Source organism: Lepidochelys kempii, chromosome 5 (assembly GCF_965140265.1).
Source record: "Lepidochelys kempii isolate rLepKem1 chromosome 5, rLepKem1.hap2, whole genome shotgun sequence".
NCBI lineage: Eukaryota > Metazoa > Chordata > Testudines > Cheloniidae > Lepidochelys > Lepidochelys kempii.
The window spans coordinates 12,998,974-13,020,306 of record NC_133260.1 but is presented as its reverse complement, the minus strand read 5'-3'; the positions used below and the strand labels follow the sequence as shown (position 1 = coordinate 13,020,306).

The following is a 21,333-nucleotide window of genomic DNA, read 5'->3' as shown; positions in this document are numbered from 1 at the left end:
AGCAGATTTTGAACTTTTATCTAGAAGTAATTTTTAATACACTTTAAAGGAAACTTCAGTATTGGTAAAAAGTGACATACTGAAACCCCAAAATCCTGAAGTCCTCTACCTGGGGAGGCCACCTTTACGGGTGACAACATTGTTCAGTTTCCATGCCAGTGGGAACCCAATGAGTGTTAGCAGTCCACTTCCAGTAGCACTAAATCTGCTGAGGCACTGGTTTAGTACCAGCCCATAGAGAAGTGGCACTGATGGTTCATTTACAGTGAAGTACTAACAATACTTCATACAACATTTAGGTGCTCCTTGAAGGTCTCGGATATGAGTATTGACCCATCCTGACCTGGTTTTGCTGATAAGATCTGTCAAGGGAACAGCATAAGATGGTACAGCTTCTGACAAGAAACACTTTCTATCCACACACAGTTTCAATCGCATCTTTTACTTCAAGTTATAGTTTGATCAGCACTGTTCCATCTTAAATGTTAAAATCAAACTGTCTAGAAAGCTGCTAACTTGTAGGTCCCCAACCTTTGTAGTGTCTGAGCACCTCCGAAGTATTATAAATAAAAATAGCATTAATTCTTCCACCTTTATCATAGATCTTCTTCCATCCACACTTTAATTTTGACTTCAACATACCGTAAAACCACGCAAAAATCTTTCAATTATCATTCCCACTTATATGTAAGTTAAAGGGGACAATTTGTTTAGGCCTAAAAATTGGTATGTGCTAAACAAAGTAATTTAATAGTTACTACTGTCAACATTCATTATATTGAAAAATATACAGTGCTATGTTCTAATTTGTGGGAGGGCTTTTTAAAGGCTCTATTTCTGTAGGATCTAGAAAAAGACAATGAGTACTTGTATAACATAAGAATAGCCATACTGGGTCAGACCAAAGGTCCAGCTAGCCCAGTATCCTGTCTTCCTACAGAGGCCAATGCCACGTGCCCCAGAGGGAATGAACAGAACAGCTAATCATCAAGCAATTCATCTGTCACCCATTCCCAGCTTCTGGTAAACAGAGGCTAGGGACACCATCCTTGTCCATCCCCATAGGAAGGATGGTCTAATGGGGAAGGTGCTAATCTAGACTCAGGAGATCCAGGTTCAATTCCCTGCTCCATTACAGACTTCCTATGAGACGCTGGGTACTTCTGTTACTCAGTTTCTCTCTGTAAAATGGGAATAATAGTATTCCTTACCCCAGAGGGTGCTGGGAAAAGGTCTAGATTCTGTTACCAATCCCTTGAATAATCCTAAATCTTGAGATTTTTTTTTTTAAATATATTTCACTTCTCCCTAAGTGTCATGAGTGTCAGGCACTACAGTTATGGGGGGTCATAAATGTACTTCCGTCAGACCAGTGAAGGAAGGAAAGTTTAAATTAACAAAACTTTCACAGCGTTGTGCTGACATTTATTAATTGTACTTCAACAAGTAATTGTACTTGAAGTAAATGTACTTCAACAAGGAAATAAACTTGCCATATTAGTGTTGGGCACCATGAAAAACACAAGTATTACAAATCAAGGTTTGCTAAATGAGAAAGTGGAAACTGCTAAGCGGGAATCACAATTACAAATGCTAAAGAAGCAAGTATGGTGATGTATATAGATAAAGAGCATCTGACAGTACTTCAAATGAGCAAAGCTAGTTTGAAACAAAATAGGAGAAGGTCCGTCTGAAGCTGTTAATTTCTAAAGAGAATTCTTATAGACAATATATAACTGCATAAGACCCACTTTCTCTGCCTCTTTTCAAATGTTACAACAGACTACAGTAAGCTGTAGCTCACAAAAGCTTATGCTCAAATAAATTGGTTAGTCTCTAAGGTGCCACAAGTACTCCTTTTCTTTTTAGTAACTCCTCACTTAACTTTGTAGTTATGTTTCTGAAAAATGCGACTAAGTGAAACAATGTTAAGTGAATCCAATTTTTCCTTAAGATTGAATGTAAATAGGGGGGGTTAATTTCCAGGGAAATTTTTTGCCATACAGTACAGTACTATAGTTGGGAGGTGCCCCCGCCTTACCCCACACAGGCACAGCCCACTTGCACTGGAGACAATGAGACAAGCAAGGAGGCTGAAGGTGCTGTAGGCTAGGAGAAGCACACTGCGCAGCAGCAGCGGCAGCTTCCCCTACTTTGCAAGCACCAGGGGTGGGGGGCTCAACCCTCGGCCCGCGCACTCCACCCCTTCTCCCAAGCCCCCACCTTTAACCCGCCTCTTCTCCCCCCCCTTTACTCCGCACACCGCATCCTCGCTCCTCCCCCCTCCCTCCCCCGCCTCCTGCCCACAGCAATCAGCTGGCTTGTGGTGTGTTCAGGAGGGAGGAGCGAGGACACAGTGTGCAGGCTCCCCCTCCCTCCCCTGCCTCCTGAACACCGCAAGCCAGCTGATTGCCATGGGCAGGAGGCAGGGGAGGAAGGGGGGAAGCGCACCGAGTCCTCGCTCCTCCCCCCAAACGCCGCAAGCCAGCTGATTGCCGCACGCAGGAAGCGGGGGGAGGAAGGAGAAGGCGCTGATCTGTGGGGTCTGCCGGCGGGTGGGAGGTGCTGTGGGGGGTGGTGGAGGGGAGCTGGTGGAGGGCTGCCAGCTGTGGACAAAGCAGGCAGCCAAACAACGTTATAGCGAAGCATTGCACAACTTTAAATGGAGCATATTCTGTAACTGAGAAGGGACGTAAGATCGAAACAACGTTAAGTGAGAGGACGTTAAGCGGGGTGTTACTGTACATCAAAAAAGAAAAAAAAACTTATAACTAGGAAAGCGAATATACTGAGATGTAAAAGCATCCTAAAACTAGAATACTTTCATGTACTTCACTGGCAAATCTCATTATTATTAATATACCAGTTATACAGATGGAAAAACAGAGGCACAGAGAGTTTAAGTGACTTGCCCTAGGTCAAAAATAGTATTATACCAGGAAATGGATCCCAAGGCTTTGTCTACATTAGATTTTTTTTTGTCTGTAATTCACTATGGATGCAGTTCTCTGTTGGCAACACTGGTTAAAGCAGTAGAGTAGACAAGACTCATGTGGGCTCAGGCATTTTTAACCTTGAGTCCATCCAAGCTTTGTCTACATTAGTTTTCTCCAGTGCTATAACTAGAGAAGTTATACCATATGGGAATTAAGGAAAATTTTGTGGAGATCAAGTCCATGATTTCCTTTCCTTCTGAGCTAGGGAGTCAGAAGGGAAGCAGTATATGCCTGGGCCAGGGGAAGCTCTGGGAACTTGAGATTTACATAGGATACAGAAGTCAACAGGGCAAATGGTTCATGATGTTCAGCAGTCATGCTTCATCTCCGTTGATACGGATGCCTGCTGCTTCTCCACTATTTACCTGCACACATGGTAATACACTGTAAATCCCAAAGCTTGATCTTGTAATCGTGTTTATGGAAATTTTGGATTTCATGATACTCTTTCTTGAGCACCATAACTTTCCCCGTTTTCCTCTCACTGGGATCAAAGAAATGTTATGTCCCTGGGGAAGATCTCAGGCAGAGGTGTGAAAATTCAGCTGCCTGATCTTTGCAGGTGTATGTGTATATTCTTCCACCTCTGCCCCTGAACTGAAGAACATGAAGATTTTGCTACCACCATATCACCGCTAGACCCCAGAAATCACACTACATGCCCCTTGCAGATTGATGATTTTAAAGATTCCATTCTGAAATCAACATCTGCACAATGCTGCTTCACAGAAAAAAAAAGATTCTCCAGCTAGAAGCATGAGGACTGGTGCTTTAGAGCATGTCTTCACATACAGTACTGCAGCTGTGCCACTGTAGCGCTTAAGTGAAGATGCTCCTACAATGACAGGAGAGATTCTCCCGTCAGCGTAGTTAATCTACATCCCTGAGAGGCGGTAGCTATGTCAATGGGAGAAGCTAAGGAAAAACAAATCTTAAGAAATATTATTTTAGTTCTACTTGAGAAATATAAAGAGGAAAGAAAAGCAAAAAGATGATGCTGAAATACTCCCACCCTTTCCTGGAAACATGCTACATAAGTTCTCAAGGTAACCTTAAGAGAAAGCCAAGCAGGCAACTTAAATCAGAAAACCACTGCACTGAAAACTAGTTTGTAAAACTTCACAGGCTCAAATGGATATTTAATTACACAATGTCCAAGAATTCCATTCAGCCAAAACAAAAATTTTGTCCTTTTTCTTAGTGAACAAATGTTTGTCTGAAGATTAAGAAAACAGTTCTTTAAAACAGCACTGTCAGATACTCCTAAATATCTAACATGATCTTTATGAAGAAAGTATTTTCACAGCAATCAACTCATAGGCTCATTTTGACTTCTACTTAAGCAATAAAAACTTATGCAATATTAATTTACACACTGTCAAATAGTGCACCTTTATTTGAATTAAAGTGTATCTTGTGAACAATTTAGGCATTGGTCCAGAAGGACTGCGAAACTCAAGGGTTCTGCCTCAATGCATTAACTGCAGGCATAGTAATACTAAGCATTTCTTTCTAACCTTTAATCAGGTTCTCTTAAAGAACTTCAGAAATCCAATTACACCGCACAAGATCTCCGTAATACATGTATTACTGTTTCCATTTTACATATGGGTAAACTGAGGCACAAAAAGTTGTCCAAACACCACACCAAGACAGTGACAGAAGAAAGAATAAAACCAAGAGGCCATGATTCTCAGTCTACTGCTCTATTACTCCTGGGGAAAATGTGCACGACTGCGCACATGCAGAATTCATGTCCCCAGCAGATTTCTTTGTTTCCCCACAGAAAAATGACTTTCTGATGGGGGAAGCAAAGGGAAGCCGCAAGAACAGTCGTGCGCCCCTCCCCAGCAGCACGTGCGCACCATTTCAGGCACCTGGAGCAGCCGACAGAGAGGTAAATCACTGTAGGGACTATGGATGCCTCAGCCAGTGCTCCTATCCCGCATCGGGTTCAGCTGCTAGTCCCTGCGCGGGGGGGGGGGGGGGGGAAGAGAGATGGGATTTTCTCTTCCCCTGCAAGGAGCAGCCAAGGCCAAGTCAAATCCACCCCCAGAAAACTCCCCTGGCTGCAGGAATCTCTGCAGGCCCCCCACCCCCACTTCCTGCCCACATCACGCCTCAGCCATGTGGGGAGGGGCTACTGGACAGGGAGCTGCTCCCCCATATGCCCAACCCTGTGCATCTGGATGCCCCCGTAGACAGTTCCTCACACACCTAGAACCCCACCCACCGAACTTCCCACACCCAAACCCCCATCCCGCTGAGCCTCATCCCCTGCATCCAGAGATCCTCTCCTCTCAAATCCCTGCTCCTGAGCCCCACCCCCTGCACCCAGACCACCCCTGATGAGCCCCCTGAATTCCAACCCCCACAACAATAAGCCGGAACCCCCACACCTCGACCCTCCAACAGGCCCCCCAGACCCCCACCCCACCAAGCCCCAAGCCCCTAGCATCCAGATCACCCCTGTTGAGTCCCCTGAACCCCAACCCCCACCCCAATAAGCCCGAACCCCCTACACTTCAACCCCCAACCAACTGCACCCATCCCCCCACTCCACCAAGCCCAAATCCCCTAGCACCCAGACGCTGCTGCTGAGCCTCCTGCTGCTGAGCCCCCCACACCTAGACTCCCCTGCCGAGCCCCATCCCCCGACTTCCCTGCTGAGGCCCAACCACCATCACCCAGACCCCCCCCTACAGAATCCCATTGCCCCAGCACCCAGACCCCCACTGAGCTGCCTACACCCAGACTGCCCCACACAGAATCCTCTCACCCCACATCTGGATCCTCCCACACACTAAGCTCCTCCACACTTGGATCCTGCTAGGTGGAGCCTGCCCACACCTGGTCCGCCTTTCGTGGAAAGGTAGGGCCCCGGGGTGTTTCTGGGACAGGCCCAGGCCTTGCGCTAGTTATTCCTCACTGCCGAGAGCATTCTAAAGAATATGATGAAAGTTTATATTCTCATTATCTCAGCCTAAAATTATTGCTGCCTATATATTTTACGTTTATGTAGCAGACTGAAAGATCCCCAAGTATGTTTAGGTATACAAGCTCGCACACTGTCTAAATACTCCACCACATGTAATTACAGTCACCTCTGAAGTGCAGGGATGCACTACTGCACAGTAAAGCAAAGAGAGGAAGCTTTGGCAAAGGACACTGAAGCAAATTCCTACTCTTACAAAGAGAATTGTGAGACCTTTAATGCCCTCCAATTTTAAGATTTAATCCAAAAGACCCATATATAGGTCTTCATGATTTTCATGCCATCTTTTATGCTTGGAACTCCCTCCCTCCCCTTTAGTACCAATAGGCCACCCTCTCCATTCAAAACCGTTCTTTACTCCTTCAGTGAAGCCCATCAATGATAATCTAACACTGAACTCAAGTTTTATATAAATGTTCAACAACAAAAATATCTAAGTAAACAAAGGAAACAAGCAAAACTAAATCAATTCAATTGGTCCTTTCTCTGCTGGAAATACTAGCCTCCCTCAAGACAGGTGTGCAAGTACGGACGTTTTCCTTCCCACCCACCACAGTCTGTCATTTTTACTGAGCTCTTGATCAGATTTACTCTGCAAGCTCCAACACCACATCTTTTTGTCTGCTCGTAGAAGATGCCAGGCATATCCATATACATAAAACAACAGAAGACTGCATGGCACTCGGTTTAACTCAAGATGGTGGAGTCATCTTTGCTTGAATTTGAAACCTGGGCTGCTTTAGAGTGTCTAGCCTTTTTCACACCACTATACCACCACCTTCTGGATACTGTACTTCTTTATATAGATGGTCCTTAGAAAAATGCTCTCCTAAAGCTGATTCAATAGCACACCATTCTACCTAAGGAACATTTTTGGGGAGTGGACTTGGCTGTTTAGCCAGTTAATTCATAACTCAGGCCCAGCAGCAATCCTAAAAGGTTGGACACTCCATCCTTTCCAACCAATATGGTTACAGAAACATGAGATGAAAGGATGAAACTAAAGCTCTGTTTCAACTGGTTTTGCATAAACAAATGAGGTTAAAAAATAAACTATTTCTATTAAGCCCTCAGACTGTGTATACAAACCAACCAAGACTCAGTAGAGAGGGTATGTGAAACACCTCTGCATTCTTGGGAAAAAAAAAAAAAAGTCCTTTTCCAGTATAAGCAAGCAAGAATTTAGAGTAAAAAACCTCCATTTAAAAATATTAATATAGGTGAACTTGAAAAAGGGAGACTATTAAAGAAAACTAGTCAAGACTGACCAGCCAAGATAATCCAAAACATACCTGTAGGACATGAGCCTGCACTTGGCACTCTATACGCACTCACCAGCTGAAAGGGAACCAAGCAAACTCATTTTCCTTGCTAAAATAAATTCATGAGTTAAATATACAGGAGAAGAGGACAGAAGTTAAGGTGTGTTTGCTTTGTTAAGCGTTTCCCTTCCACTGTGCCTGGCTGTCTATATTCCATTGTTGTGAGTAGCCGGCGTTTTCAAATCTACAAGACTTCTTCCCTCTGAATTCAAGGGAAATGGATTTTTATAAACTGCTTGTTCCTAAAAATGGAGACAGAAGACACTCGATCCACAAAGGGACTCAGGTGCCCTGCCAGCCAGTAGTATTTACAGCTCCAAGTTAAGTGCCCAGCCTCCCCCTGCATTTTATGGGGAGAGTTAGGTTCCTAAAAGAGGGATTCACAGAAGCCAACACACTGAGTGGGGAGCTGCCTAAACTAGCCAGTAATAATTCCAAGGAGAGGTGCAGCATCTAAGCACCATCCGTCAAAGGTAGTTAGGTGCCTAACTACCTCTTGGAGTTAGGCACCTAAGTCAGGTCAGCCCTTTTTCTTTCTCTCACACATACACGCACTCTCAACGGACATCTGCCCCATAATAGCTAATAGCCCAGTGGTTCGGGCACTCACCAGAGCTGCACAAAACCCCTCAAACCACTGATCTGCATAATTTGGAGCAGCTATTTGAATACATCTGGGTTCAGGTCACTGCTCCAAATCAGGCAGAGCATGGATTCAAACTTGGGTCTATCTATCATTGCTAGCTCTTGTATAGAAGTCTACAGCACAGTATGATCAAACAGAACTGAAGGCTGCTGCTAACACATGGACAAGGGGGATCCAGTGGATATAGTGAATTTAGATTTTCAGAAAGCCTTTGACAAGGTCCCTCACAAAAGGCTCTTAAGCAAAGTAAGCAGTCATGGGATAAGAGGGGAGATCCTCTCATTGATCGGTAACTGGTTAAAAGATAGGAAATAAAAGGTAGGACTAAATGGTTAGTTTTCAGAATGGAGAGAGGTAAATAGGGGTGTCCCCCAGGGGTCTGTACTGGGACCAGTACTAATCAGAATATTCATAAATGATCTGGAAAAAGGGGTAAACAGTGAGGTGGCAAAATTTGAAGATGATACAAAACTACTCAAGATAGTGAAGTCCCAGGCAAACTGCAAAGAGCTACAAAAGGATCTCTCAAAACTGGGTGACTATGCAACGAAACGGCAGTTGAAATTCAATGTTGATAAATGCAAAGTAATGCAAATTGGAAAACATAATCCCAACTATACATATAAAATTATGGGGTCTAAAATTAGTTGTTACCACTCAAGAAAGATCTTGGAGTCAGTGGGGATAAGTCTTTGAAAACATGTACACAATTGTGCAGCGGCAGTGAAACAAGCAAACAACATTGGGAATCATTAAGAAAGGGATAGATAATAAGACAGAAAATATATTGCCTCTATATAAATCCATAGGCAGCAGATTTAAAACAAACAAAAAGTAGTTTTTTCACACAACGCACAGTCAATTCGTGGAATTCTTTGCCAGGGGATGTTGTGAAGGTCAAGACTATAATAGGGTTCAAAAAAGAACTAGATAAATTCATGGAGGATAGGTCCATCAATGGCTAGTAGCCAGGACGGGCAGGGATGGTGTTGTTCCCTAGCCTCTGTTTGCCAGAAGCTGGGAATGCGCGACAAGGAATGGATCACTTGATGATTATCTGTTCTGTTCGTTCCCTCTGGGGTACCTTGCCACTGTCGGAAGACCAGATACTGGGCTAGATGGACCTTTGGTCTGACCCAGTATGGCCGTTCTTATAAACCCAGCAGGATGAATATATATACCCATTTGGAAAGTGAGTACAGGTGGTACCAGTGCCATATCCTCATCTGAAACCTGACTAAAGTGTCTAAGAACATTGATTGAGATCAGCTTCTGCTGGACTATTCTCAGAACCACTTTCTTGATAATTTTGGGGACAAAAGTGGGGTTGCTAGTTGGCTCGAGAACTATCTAGGTTACTGTGCAATTTAGCGTGATCAGTGCGATTGCCCACAATGAGAAACTTTGATAATGTTGATCAATAGAGGACCCAACTACTCTCCAACAACCACGGGGGTAACAGGTCCATTTGATATAAATCACAGCTTTCTGATTAAGAATTCCCATTTGTACAATTGGGTCACATAAAAGACTACTTCAAATTCTCAGTTTAGACTATAAACCTTTCAGGGTAGGGACTGTCTTTTATTCCATGTTTATACACTTCTTAACAATGGGACACTGACCAGACTTGAGAACCCGAGAACTACTGTAATAAAATAATTATTTTGATCCTTTCAACAAAGGAGGCATGAGAGCTCTTCACAATGAGAGCGACTCTGGTCTGAAGCTGTCAACTGCAGTCTGGGTTGAGATATTGCAGGTGGTGTGGGAGTGAAGATTCTTTTGACCACTAGCACAGTTGCTCTGTTTATGACTGCATAAAATTTCTTGTGATGCTAATGGGAATCCAAGATTATTTAGCACCAGATGTATTATAATATTCTGCCCATCAGTTGATGTAGATAAGTAGTAAATTATGATAAGTTATGAGGACAAGGCAGGAGAGGAGGAATTTTAGAACTAAAGCTGAATGAAAGCAGATGATTGTTACGTTTTAACTACACGCACTTTGGTTCCATAAATGGACAATATGCTCTTCAACTATTCTGGCTCAAGGAGGCCCTAGGATGCATGATCAAACCCACTCTCTCCCCTCCAGCTGGTAATAGCAGCATCATGGACTGAATGGTACTACTGGTAACTCTAAATAAGAGGCACTTTAAATTTATTAGTCACTAGCATAGGATTGTTCTCCTGAGTACTCTGGTACCTGCATTGATTATTTTTTGTTTTTGAAGAAGAATAAGGCAATACTGAATTGGCAGTAGGAGAAATATAGTAATATCACCCTCACACTGTAAGAAAAGAGTAGAGAAGCTGGTAAACCTAGCATGTTTAGAGAACAACACTATTCCCTTTAAATAGTCTCACTCAGACTTTAAGGACAGAAGGGACCATCATGATCACCTAGTCCAGTGGTTTTCAAACTGTGGGTTGCGACCCAGTACTGGGTTGCGAAATGTAAGGCACTCAGTCATGGCGGCTCTGGTCAGAATCATTGACCAGGTAGTTAAAAGTCCCGTTGGCGGTGCTGCCCAGCTAAGGCAGGCTAGTCCCTACCAGCTCCGACACCATGCTGTGCCCCGGAAGCAGCAACCAGCAGGTCCAACTCCTAGGCAGGGGGGGCCATGGGGCTCCACACACTGCCCCTGCCCTGAGCACTGGCTCTGCACTCCCATTGGCCAGGAACCAATGGGGGTCGGTGCCTGCGGGCGAGAGCCGCAAAGAGTCGCTTGCGTGCCTCCGCCTAGGAGCCAGACCTGCTGCTAGCCACTTCCGAGGCACAGCGGAATCCGCGATGCCTGGACAGGCGGGAAGTCTGCCTTAGGACCCCCATTGTGCCACTGACCGGGAACTGCCAGAGATAAGCCCATGCCCCAAATCCGCACCCCAAACTCATCATTCCTGGCCGCACCCCAGAGCCTGCACCCCCAGCCCAAAACCCTGACCCCCTCCCACATCCCAACTCCCTGCCCCAGCCCTTAGCCCCCCGCAAAACCCGGAGCCTCCCTCCCACAGCCCAAATCCCTCATTCCCGGTCCCACCCCAGAGCCTGCACCCCCAGGCCAGAGCCCTGACCCCCTCCCGCACCCCAAGCCCCTGCCCCCTCCCGCACCCCAAGCCCCTCATCCCCAGCTTCGTTGAGTTACAGGCATCAACAATTTTCTTCAACTGGGTCACCAGAAAAAAAGTTTGAAAACCACTGATTTGTCTGACCTCCTGTACATTGCAGGCCACCGAACCTCACCACCCACTCCTATAGTAGACCCCTAATATTAAAAGAATTCAGCATTCACTAGTTTGTATTTTTAAATCCCCTCAATCTTAATTGCATGCCCTTATCCAAGTATCGTACTTCAGCAAAGAAGTATATAGACAAAAAAGATTAGATTTATTACACATATTGGGAAAAACAGAAGAAAAAACTTTTCTGATCATGTGTGACAAAATTAAGTCTCTACTCTAAATTCAAATTATTTTTGAAAATTGAGTTATATAGGCTCTATAGTATCTATATAGCCCTAGAATTTTTTTTTTTAAATTGGGTTGTGAAAACTTCCTCTCTAACCAGAATTCCATGGCACTCCGTCCTAGCATGTTTTGCAGCAACCTACCATTCCTGAATTCCCTCACACCATGCTGAATTGATATCCAGCCAGGCTCAACCCACAGCCTTCAAAGGGCTACTGCACACCGCTTTTAATTAAGGCTATAAGTCAGTTTTCAAAATATAGTACATTTTATTGGATGAAATCATGGATATAGATAGGGTATCAGCCACATTATACAGCATCCATTTCCTTATGTCTTGAAAAATATTGTCATCAGGTGTTCTGCTTACATGCTGCTAATCAAACTGTATTGTAAATCCTGGAAAAATACAGGTATTCTGTGGCCAGGGAGTTTCACAGTTCAATTGCACCCGTGTTGCTCCTCAGTGGTCCAGCCAGGGCACCTACTCTTCTCAGGCTTCCAGCTTCCACCTCTCTTGGGTGGAGACCCGCATCCCTCTCCCTTCTGACCAGCTTATTTCCAGGCTGCACAGTTCCCTGACTTCACTGTATATTTCCCAGTACAGTCAGGTTGTTTGAGGACACCTGCTTGCTTTCTCTTTAGAGAAGGTTATCAGGTGCTACAGATATAAGTCACCACACAGCACTTCCCATGCAAGCCTCTTAAGGTAAAAAGCATTACAGAGAAAACACATAGAAAACAATGAAAGAACCTACTGAAATGAAAATAACCCTAAAATGAGCTCTAATAGGAACTGTCCTTCAAACCCTTCCCCTCTCCACCTGCCCACAACCAAAGGGGAGTTCTTGCAGTTACCAATTCATCACAGCTTCAGCTCAGAACAAGCACCCGGCCCTTCCAACCCTCCACTAAGGATTGGGACCCTCCATGGATCAGGGTCCTGTCCATTTGCTGGATGAGGAAGAAGGCCTTGAGCCAGTTTAAAACCAGGCTTATTTATCCACAAACCCTTTCTTTGCCCGCTGGGCCCTGGAGAATCCAGTTTGAACTAGTATATGCAGACCTCTCCAGAGGGGTGGCTTCAAAAGGTTGATAGGAGAAAGTATATTAACATCCCCGACTACGGAAGGTATATACAATGCCACAACACATATATAATTGCATTTTTAATACAACGTACCTCAGAGATATTAACCCTAATTCAATAAATTTTACCTTAATTCCATAAAATTTATTCAGGATAATACAGAATATTGTCAGTCTGTCACAGGGAGCAACAGCCAACTATAATCGCGCCAACTTTCTTGCTAGCTGTACCTGCAAGCTCTGCTACAGAGTTTAGCATGAAAATATTGCTGCAGCCTCATTCAGTGAAATTAACACGCATTGCTACACTGTGCTTTTATCATTAACCCCCAAGGTTTTAATATTATAGAAGAGAATAAACAACTGCAATACTTCCTTTACTTTTCCTCTTAATTAAAGTGAACTAGTGCTAGTGAAAGGTGCTACCTTGACAGTCTGGAGACAGGGTTTGCTACAGGCACTGTCAGCGTCCTCAGACTAGCCTGCAGTGTGCTTGACCTCACTCTCCTCTCAAATATGTTAATTTAGATATTAAATACTTCTCATTTATCAAATGTTAAAGTCAGTCATAGCATGTTTTTTCCCCCCAAAGGTCAGTTTCTGCTTCACTAAAGACAAAGAAAAGTATTCTCTTTGCAGCTATTTTGCTGAATGCCTCTAGTCTTGTCAAAGGTGCCTGACTGGCTACAAGTGTTAACGGAGGCAACCTATTAGATCTAGTCCATCTAACAGCAATGGTATTATATATTCAACAGGTAACTCATACCATCTCTTTAGGTTACGAGTTTATCCAAAATGCCTTATACTGAAAGTCAACTTGCATATTGTTTGTACTGAACTTGTAGTATTAGGGTTTTTTAAATTATTGCCCTGTACCAATGCCCAATGTCAACAGTCCTTATCAGTGATCATCTAAAGAGGAAGAAGAGAAACTCTGCATAAAGTAGAAAGTTTGGATCAAACTGCTTTGAGGCCCTGTATTTTTTCTGTGGGAGATTCCACACAGTTTATAGAAAATATTACATTAAGTGAGCTCACTTAAAATATTTTAACTTCAGCCACAGTGACAAGCATACGCAATCAGTAGTCAGTCTCCAATCCCCCTCCTGTACTCACCACCTCTTTCCCTAAGAGGCTGTGCCAGTTCTTGCTATACAGTCATCTTGAATTCCCTGGGAAAGCATTCTCAGAAAAGACAGAACTGGCAGAGTGAAGTGGGTGGACTGGAAGCTGACAACTGATTAGAAAGCCAAGATAAAACTGAGAAGTCTAGTAGTCTTAAACTGTTTTCCTGCTAACGAATGTCAGCCTGATTTCCCAGCATTACCAGAGATGGATATCAGCATTATGACAAACTAATATAGGGTACATTTAAATATTGGAATAATTGCTTAAGCAAAATAGACAATTATCTAACTTAGAAAAAGAGTGCAATAGCAATTGTAATCTATCATTTAGAGTGGATTGAGTCAGGCCTCCTTGGGCATATTTCCAGCTCTGCCACTCGCTTTGTAAACTTGGGCAAGTCACTTAACTGCTTCACCTCAGTTTACCCAAAATGGAAACAGTAATGTCAGCTTCTGTGAAAGGAAGCCTTGTACAGTTTTATCAATGACTAAAACTCAAGACCATTGATAAACACTGATGGAGCAGGCTGGGATAGGAGTTAAATTTCCCATATGTGATCAGGTTACGCATGTCCACCTTTCTGGAAAGTTTAAGAAGGTACAGAGAAACAATGTCTATAGGATACTATTAGAAAAGGAGAATTTCACCATAAATACCCAAAGCCATAATTTCAGTAACCTCTTGAAATTAAAGTGGTGCAAATGTAAATTTGAAAGTGTCTTAAATACACACACTGATACCTACATCTAGCCTTAAATAAATACCTGTTATTTGTGATTAAAAGTAGCCTGATGTAAACATCATAACAATTTAAGATTTCTCCACAAAGATTGAGCATCAAGAGAGGCATAGTATATCTGTGAAAGTAAATATATTATGCTAAGTGAGTTATGCATATTCTGTTTGAAAGGCAGCTACACAATTAAATTCAGAGAAAACAGAGGATAATGGACCACCCTGGATCTGAACTCAACCCACTGCATGCCCATGGGCGTATTATTTGACCTTCCTGTGCCTCAGGCAACCCATCTGTAATTGAGTAAGAGCAACATCTCACTAACTCAGATGTTGTGCCTAGTTTTTAATCTTGAATGAGTAAAATTACTATATAAGCGTCAAAAATCTAAGCGAAATAAGGTAACAATAATACAATTGTGTTGGCCTCTTCAGTTATGAAAAATGTATTACAGATGCGTGTGAACAGGGGAACGTATTCTAAGAGAACACCGGACTGGGAGCAAGGAACTATTTAGTTTTAATCCTGGCTATAACACTGGCCTGGACTTCATCTATGCCACCAGTTCAGTTGCAACCTCTCTAGCTCAGTTTCTTACCTAACATAGGGATAATAATTCTCTATGATGAAGGTGTTACCAATACTGAAGATTATCTAATGCTACACACCAAGTATTTTTTGTTATGGATTTTTATACAAACCCCTATACTCCTCTCAATTATAACAGTACAATTAACTAAGGGAAGAAAATACTAATTTTACTGACTTGCTTTTAAGATCATGTGATTAATGACACATATATTAATGAGAACTGAACAGCTTGGTTTGTCAGTCCACCATGGAAATCATCATCACTATAAATAGACTAAGGGAGATAACACTATTTCATTGGAGCAGGCACTAGTGCTGTGGTAGCTCAGCAACTCCTAGGGCTTTCAATACAGCTAAAAGTTAAATGCAAAACTGAAGGCCCTCTGGGTTGAATGTGGATACACGTTTTGCAATATGAACACCATTAGCTTCAAGTCTAGTCAGTTTTAACGGAGATAAAAGACTTACTACACTTGCTCAGCAGTCCCCTATCAGTATCTGCAGTTTTAGGTCACATTTTAATATTATTATGTTACAGACTCAGTGAGGTCAAATGAAGAGTATATTAAAATACAGACACTTTTCCTGTGACCTTTCAGTTTTAGGAACCTTAGAGGTTACTAGTATCTGTAGGTAATAAAGTGTTCAGAGAAATAAAAGTTCATTGTGTTCCTTTAAAATCTACAAGAATTTTTCAAAAACCTTCAGTTAGCAGTGTAGACGGGGGGAACTGGGTGGGGGGGATAAACACAGCCAACGGAGTTCTAACCACCTTCTTTAAGCAAATACAACCTGCAGCCACTCCTTTATACTGTAACATCTGCGGAAACTACAGGTTCAAGGGACACAGATGCTTTTGTGATGAAACTTGCATTGTCGGTGGAGCAAAGGATATGGGAGTGGTCACAATAAGACAAAAGGAAATGGGCAAGTAAGAACACAGAGCCATGAAGATCTTTAAAAACAAACAGAGAAAGCTTGAACTTGATGCAGTATAATTGGGAAGACAGTGAAGGGATTCAAAGAGGAGAGGTGTGATCAGAGCAACAGGCGAAGTTGACAGCAGGTATGTTACTTGCTGCTTTGACTAAACCATACCCTTTTTTGGATCTCTCCACTGTATCCTTCCTTCCTACTTAATCTTCAAGGCCATTCACAATTCTGTTTCTATTCTTTGTTCGTCCAGCCTTACTTCATTAACCCCCATGTCCTCTGCATTGTTGATGGTAGCCTTATCTACCAGTCTGTCAGCTTCCCACAGGTGCTTCCATGTCTTCTTTTACAATTCAGGAGGATTTACATGGCATGTGCTGTGACCACTGACTATCATGCTATTCTTAGTTGCCTGGCTGTTGCTTTGCATTTCCTTCATCATCTGTTTGTTGTACCATTTGTTTGTTATCTTATAAACTGTAAGCTCTTCAGAGCATGTAGTCTTTTTGCTGCACTTTTTACAATGCCTATTTTAGTATGAGACCAGGTACTACCACAATACAAGTAAACACAAGTAACTGTAAACACAAGTTTCAGAGTAACAGCCGTGTTAGCCTGTATTCGCAAAAAGAAAAGGAGTACTTGTGGCACCTTAGAGACTAACCAATTTATTTGTTAGTCTCTATGGTGCCACAAGTACTCCTTTTCTTTTTGTAAACATAAGGTCACTATCTTTTCCTCTTTCGAATCTCTACTCGAGACATTTCTGCTGAGATGCCTATAAGAAGTCAGCCAACTAATGATTAGTTTGAAAAGCAGATAGGGATAGCTGGCACTTATAATTTAAAAATACAAGTGTGTATATAAATAGAGATAGATAAAAATGAATCTGAACTGTTATCTTAATCTTTCTGTTCATATGCAGCTACTATATTCAGCAATCATTTTCCAGCATCTTTTCTGCCCCTCACCCCCTCATTATTCACTTAACAAAACACTGGTATTATAAGTACACTGGCATTATTATCTGATATTTTACCAGCCATTCAAGTCTCCAAGTAATAAAACCCTTCTCTGGATCAGTTTCTTTTGTAAACACCTGACTCTTCCAGATCATTAACCAAGCAGATAAACTGCTCAAGAGTACAGCACTCACATGTTGATCAAGCATGTCATTAGAGTCTTAGGAATGGTTGCTGTGTTGATTGCACCACATTTCATCTCACTGATTGGGTGATACCGATTTACTTATACATGGATCTAAACTTCATGTAGAAAAAAAAAGGTTGTGCGCTTGCTATACCCAAATCACAGAAAATCCTGTGCCACCCAAAACTTTTCAGAAGATAACAGAAATTTGATATATTTAAAGGAACACTGTTAGGTATTTCAGCAAAGATTTGTTTGGTTGACTTTAATAGCCAAGATTCACTGATTCCAGTAAAACATTTGACACTAGCATTTCTACACAGGAGTTCTAACCGTCTTTGAAACAAAGTCAGAAACTGTGTGTTACTTATATATTAACACTAGCTATCATCAAAAGTTTGAAACTTTATAACTACGCTGTTTGAGTTATGACTTCCCAAAAAGACTACAAAGGCAAATGTGTAAACTTCTCAGAGCACAAATTATTTGGCTGATTTCTTTAAAGATTAAAAACATTTCAGAAGTATATTTAAATTACATAGAATCAGATAGATTTAAGAATAGATTCTTCAGTATTCTGAATAAGAGTGAAGACAACTTTGGAAAAGTCTGTCCAAAAATGCCAGAATTTATAACAATGAGTAGGACCAAAAAGAAAAGCTCAAACATTAGAAAATGTCATCTGAAATATATTCAACAGCTTATGCTATGTCTACACTAGAGAGCTACAGCGGCACAGCTGTTCCAATGCAGCTGCACCACTGTAAGATCTCTCATACAGCCACTCTATGCCAAGGGGAGAGAGCTCTCCTATCAACATAATTAAACCACCCCCAACAAGCGGCAGTAGCTATGTCAGCAGGAGAAGCGCACACCACCACTTATGCCAGCATAATTTATGTCGCTCTGGGTGCTATTTTTCACACTCCTGACTGACATAAATTGCTGGCATACGTAGTAGTGTGCACTTATGGCCATAGTGTCTTTCTTACACCAAGCAGGACAGTGAAGTTTTATTTACAGTATTTTTAAAAGGTCTTTCTACTTAAAGCTTCAGTGACAAGTCCTACTGTCACTCAGTAGAAACTCCTATTAAAGTCAATGGGAGATTTGCCTAAGTAAGGAAAACACAATTTGAACTCATCATAAACTCTCGAATTGGAACTTTTGCATAAATTTAGATAGGTCTATTATTTATTACATAAATTAGGCATACATTTGTCTCCAGGGGCTTTTCAAACAAAACATATTATGGTATTAGATTATGTAAATTTCTTTCTAGAACTATTTAAGTTAAGAAACCAAAAATGTGCTTCCCAGCATTGTCAAAACAGATTCAGTGAACTAGAGTAATCAAATTACAACAGATTATGGGGCTATAAAGGCAACTGGAAAACTTGAGAGTTGAGCTTTTAAGTCAGGACATGAATGAACACAAAACATCACATCAATGCTCACTGGCACTAACCTAGTAAACCTGAACACCAGGAACCATTATTTCAGTTACCCCTATGTATTCTTTCTGTCCACAATAATATTAATTAAAAAAAAAACATGGTAAGTAAGATCCCTAAAGGTAGATGGGATGAGCATAAGAGTTTATAACTAGAATGACAGGCAGCAGAGCTGGAGTGGTGGGGGGGGAGTGGGACGTGACCACTTTTTGACTGAGCCAAACCTGAGGGCGCTTTGACCCCACACTCCAGGTTGCAACGCCACTCAGGACACTCCTGTGTCATGATGGAGGGGCAGCTGAACCAAATCTGAGTGAATGGCATTCCCACCTGGCACACGGGGTTGCGGCAGCACTCAAGTTTGCACCGGGGTCACAATGCCACCCACTCCAATTTGGCCCAGTTGCCCCTCCATCATGATGGAAGGGCAACTGGGTCAAACCTGAGTGGTGCTACAACCTCACATGCCAGACTGCAGCATCACTGGTTCAAAATTTGGAGAGGATGGGTGTAGGGACTCATGGGCCAGAGGACCAGGCTGCTGGGTGGTGGGGTGCCTGAGAGAAAGAGAAAGGTCAGGCAGAGAAGCAAATTCTATTGGCCCCCACTTCAAACGGCACTCCACAGCCTGGACTGGAACAAATCCCGACACACTAAAGGTCTCTACTGGGCTTCTCTTGAAACCAGAAGTGAGGTGCTGCACTCCCACACTTCCCGCCATGTGGTAGAATGGGCGGGGGAGGGGGGGAGAGAGAGAGATACACCTAAGGGCTCCTGAAAGCCGCCCCAGAAGCTATCAAGTTTTTAAGAGTCACCCCCTGGTGCGCTGAACTGCATTTCCCGGAGCTCAAGGGTGCGGATGTGACCTCCCGCCAGGGGGCCCGGCCTTCACACGGGCACTGGGGTGCTGGAACCACCCCTGAATCCCACCCCCACGCAGAATTCACCCGGCGCCTTGGCACCAGAGCCGGGCCCCTCCCGCCCGCGCACTGAGCCCGCGCTGCGCACTCTAAGGCCGCAGGCCCCTCCCGGCATCCCTTCGGGGCCCAGCCCGCTGCAGCGCGCCGGGACCCGGGCCCGGGCCCGGCCTCGGCCTCACCTCACGGGCTTCCTCCCCGGCCCGGAGAGGGGGAGACGCGGATCCCACCCGAGGCCGCGCCTCCTGCCAGTCCCGGCGCGCTGGGGGCGGGTGTACGGGCCTCTTCCGCCCAGCCCGGCCTGACGCGAGGGGCGGGGGGGGGGGGCAGCGAGCCCGGCTTCTCCGAGAGCGCAGGCCGCGCGGGCGGGTCCCCCGAGACTGGCCCGAGCCCCCAGCGGCTGAACGCGCGTCGCTCACCAGTGCCAGCGCCGCCGCCGCCGCCACTGCGGCTCCTCCTCGCCTCCCCCTCGCGGGGGAGCAGCTCGGACATGGGGGGCCGAGGCCGGGTCGCCGCCGCCGCCTGCCCCGCTCCCCGCCCTGAGCGCCACCGAGAGAAAATGTCACCGGAGGCCGCTCGGCTCCGCTCGCGGCGTCACTTCCGGCGGCCGGGACCGGGCTGCCGCCGAGCGCCGTGCCGCGCACAGAGCGACCCCGCCGCTGGCCCCTGCAGCGCCACCTGGCGGCCCGCCCCCGCCGCGCCTCCCCCCTGCCCCGCAGGAACGGGAACCGCCCCCAGCCCGGCCCCCGAAGAGTGGGAGCCGGCCGAGCCCCCCCCCACCCCCCAGGGCCCCATGGGGATGCGGGAGCAGCCGGAACCCTTCCTTCCAGGGCCCCATGGGGAAAGGAACCAGGGAGACCCCGCTCCTCTGGGGAGTCGGGGGGTAATCCAGAGCCTCCGACCTAGGGTCCCGTCCAGAGGGATGGGAGCCAGAGCCTCTTCCCAGTCCCGCTTCTCTCCCCCCCTCGAAGAGACCCGGAGCCTCACCTGTCAGCTCCCTCTGGGGCCCCATGGGAAGGGCTTTGGTATCACCCTCTGGCAAGGCAGGGCAGCCCTGGCAAGCCCCTGATGGATGGGGCTGAAAGAGACGGGCTAGACACAAACCAGTTAACTCTGCAGCCCCATGCTCACGGGGGGTGTCCAGGGCCGCCAGGCTCAGGCAGGGCCAGGCTGGAGGTGCCCTCTGTGTTGTTAGCGACACATGGGAAAACAGAATGTTTGAAGTAAAATGTTTCAGGGGTTCCGGCTGCGGAACGTTCCGGACCTTTGCAGTATCTCGTGCAACCTTCCAGATTTTTTGAGAACGACATTTTCTTTGAACCGCCTCGAATCTTGTCAGCCAGAGCCTCGTGGGTGCGTAAGGGGCAGGGCCCTGCCAGTCAGTCAGTGAGATACGGAGTGAAGTGAGAGCCCAGCTGCAATATTGTGTAATTGTGAAAGTACTTTGGGGTTTAAGACTTGAAGAGAGTAAATACAGACTAATAAAGGACTATTTAATGAGACACCAGAAATAACTATTGAACCCTTATCTAAGCAACAATATAAAAGAAATACTGTTACTCCTTTTGCCATGCTTAACACATAATGTTTGATAACTTTCTAAGACTGCGGAATATAGACTTTTGTTCTCCCTAATACGGTCTGTTTTTCCCCATAGAAAATAAAAGATGACCCCAAAGAAGCTTTCACATGCTCAATATAGGAAGCAAAAAGTTCAGCTGCAATCTCATTTGAAGCAAGGGGCAAATTTGATGGGAAAATATCTGAAACAGAACAACACAGACTGGGCTTTAGGCCAGGGGTGGCTAGACTGAGAAGGAGCCAGAATTTACCAATGTACATTGCCAAAGAGCCACAGTAATACAGGAGCAGACCCCACACTCACCCCGCCAGGCCCAGCACC

At 44.6% G+C, this 21,333-nt stretch overlaps 1 protein-coding gene across 3 annotated transcripts in view; it reads right to left on the bottom strand.

Annotated features, from left to right (window-relative positions):
• Positions 1-20,033, bottom strand: part of ARK2N (arkadia (RNF111) N-terminal like PKA signaling regulator 2N) — an 82,243-nt gene extending 62,210 nt beyond the window's left edge. For 2 of the 3 annotated variants that reach the window (XM_073343456.1, XM_073343458.1), the window contains exon 1: positions 19,850-20,033. The gene's annotated coding sequence lies outside the window, so the exon portion shown is untranslated. Of the gene's footprint in view, positions 1-19,612; positions 19,802-19,849 lie in introns of those variants that run through there. The other variant, XM_073343457.1, reaches the window with a different exon arrangement.
• Between the last annotated feature and the right edge of the window lie 1,300 nt (positions 20,034-21,333).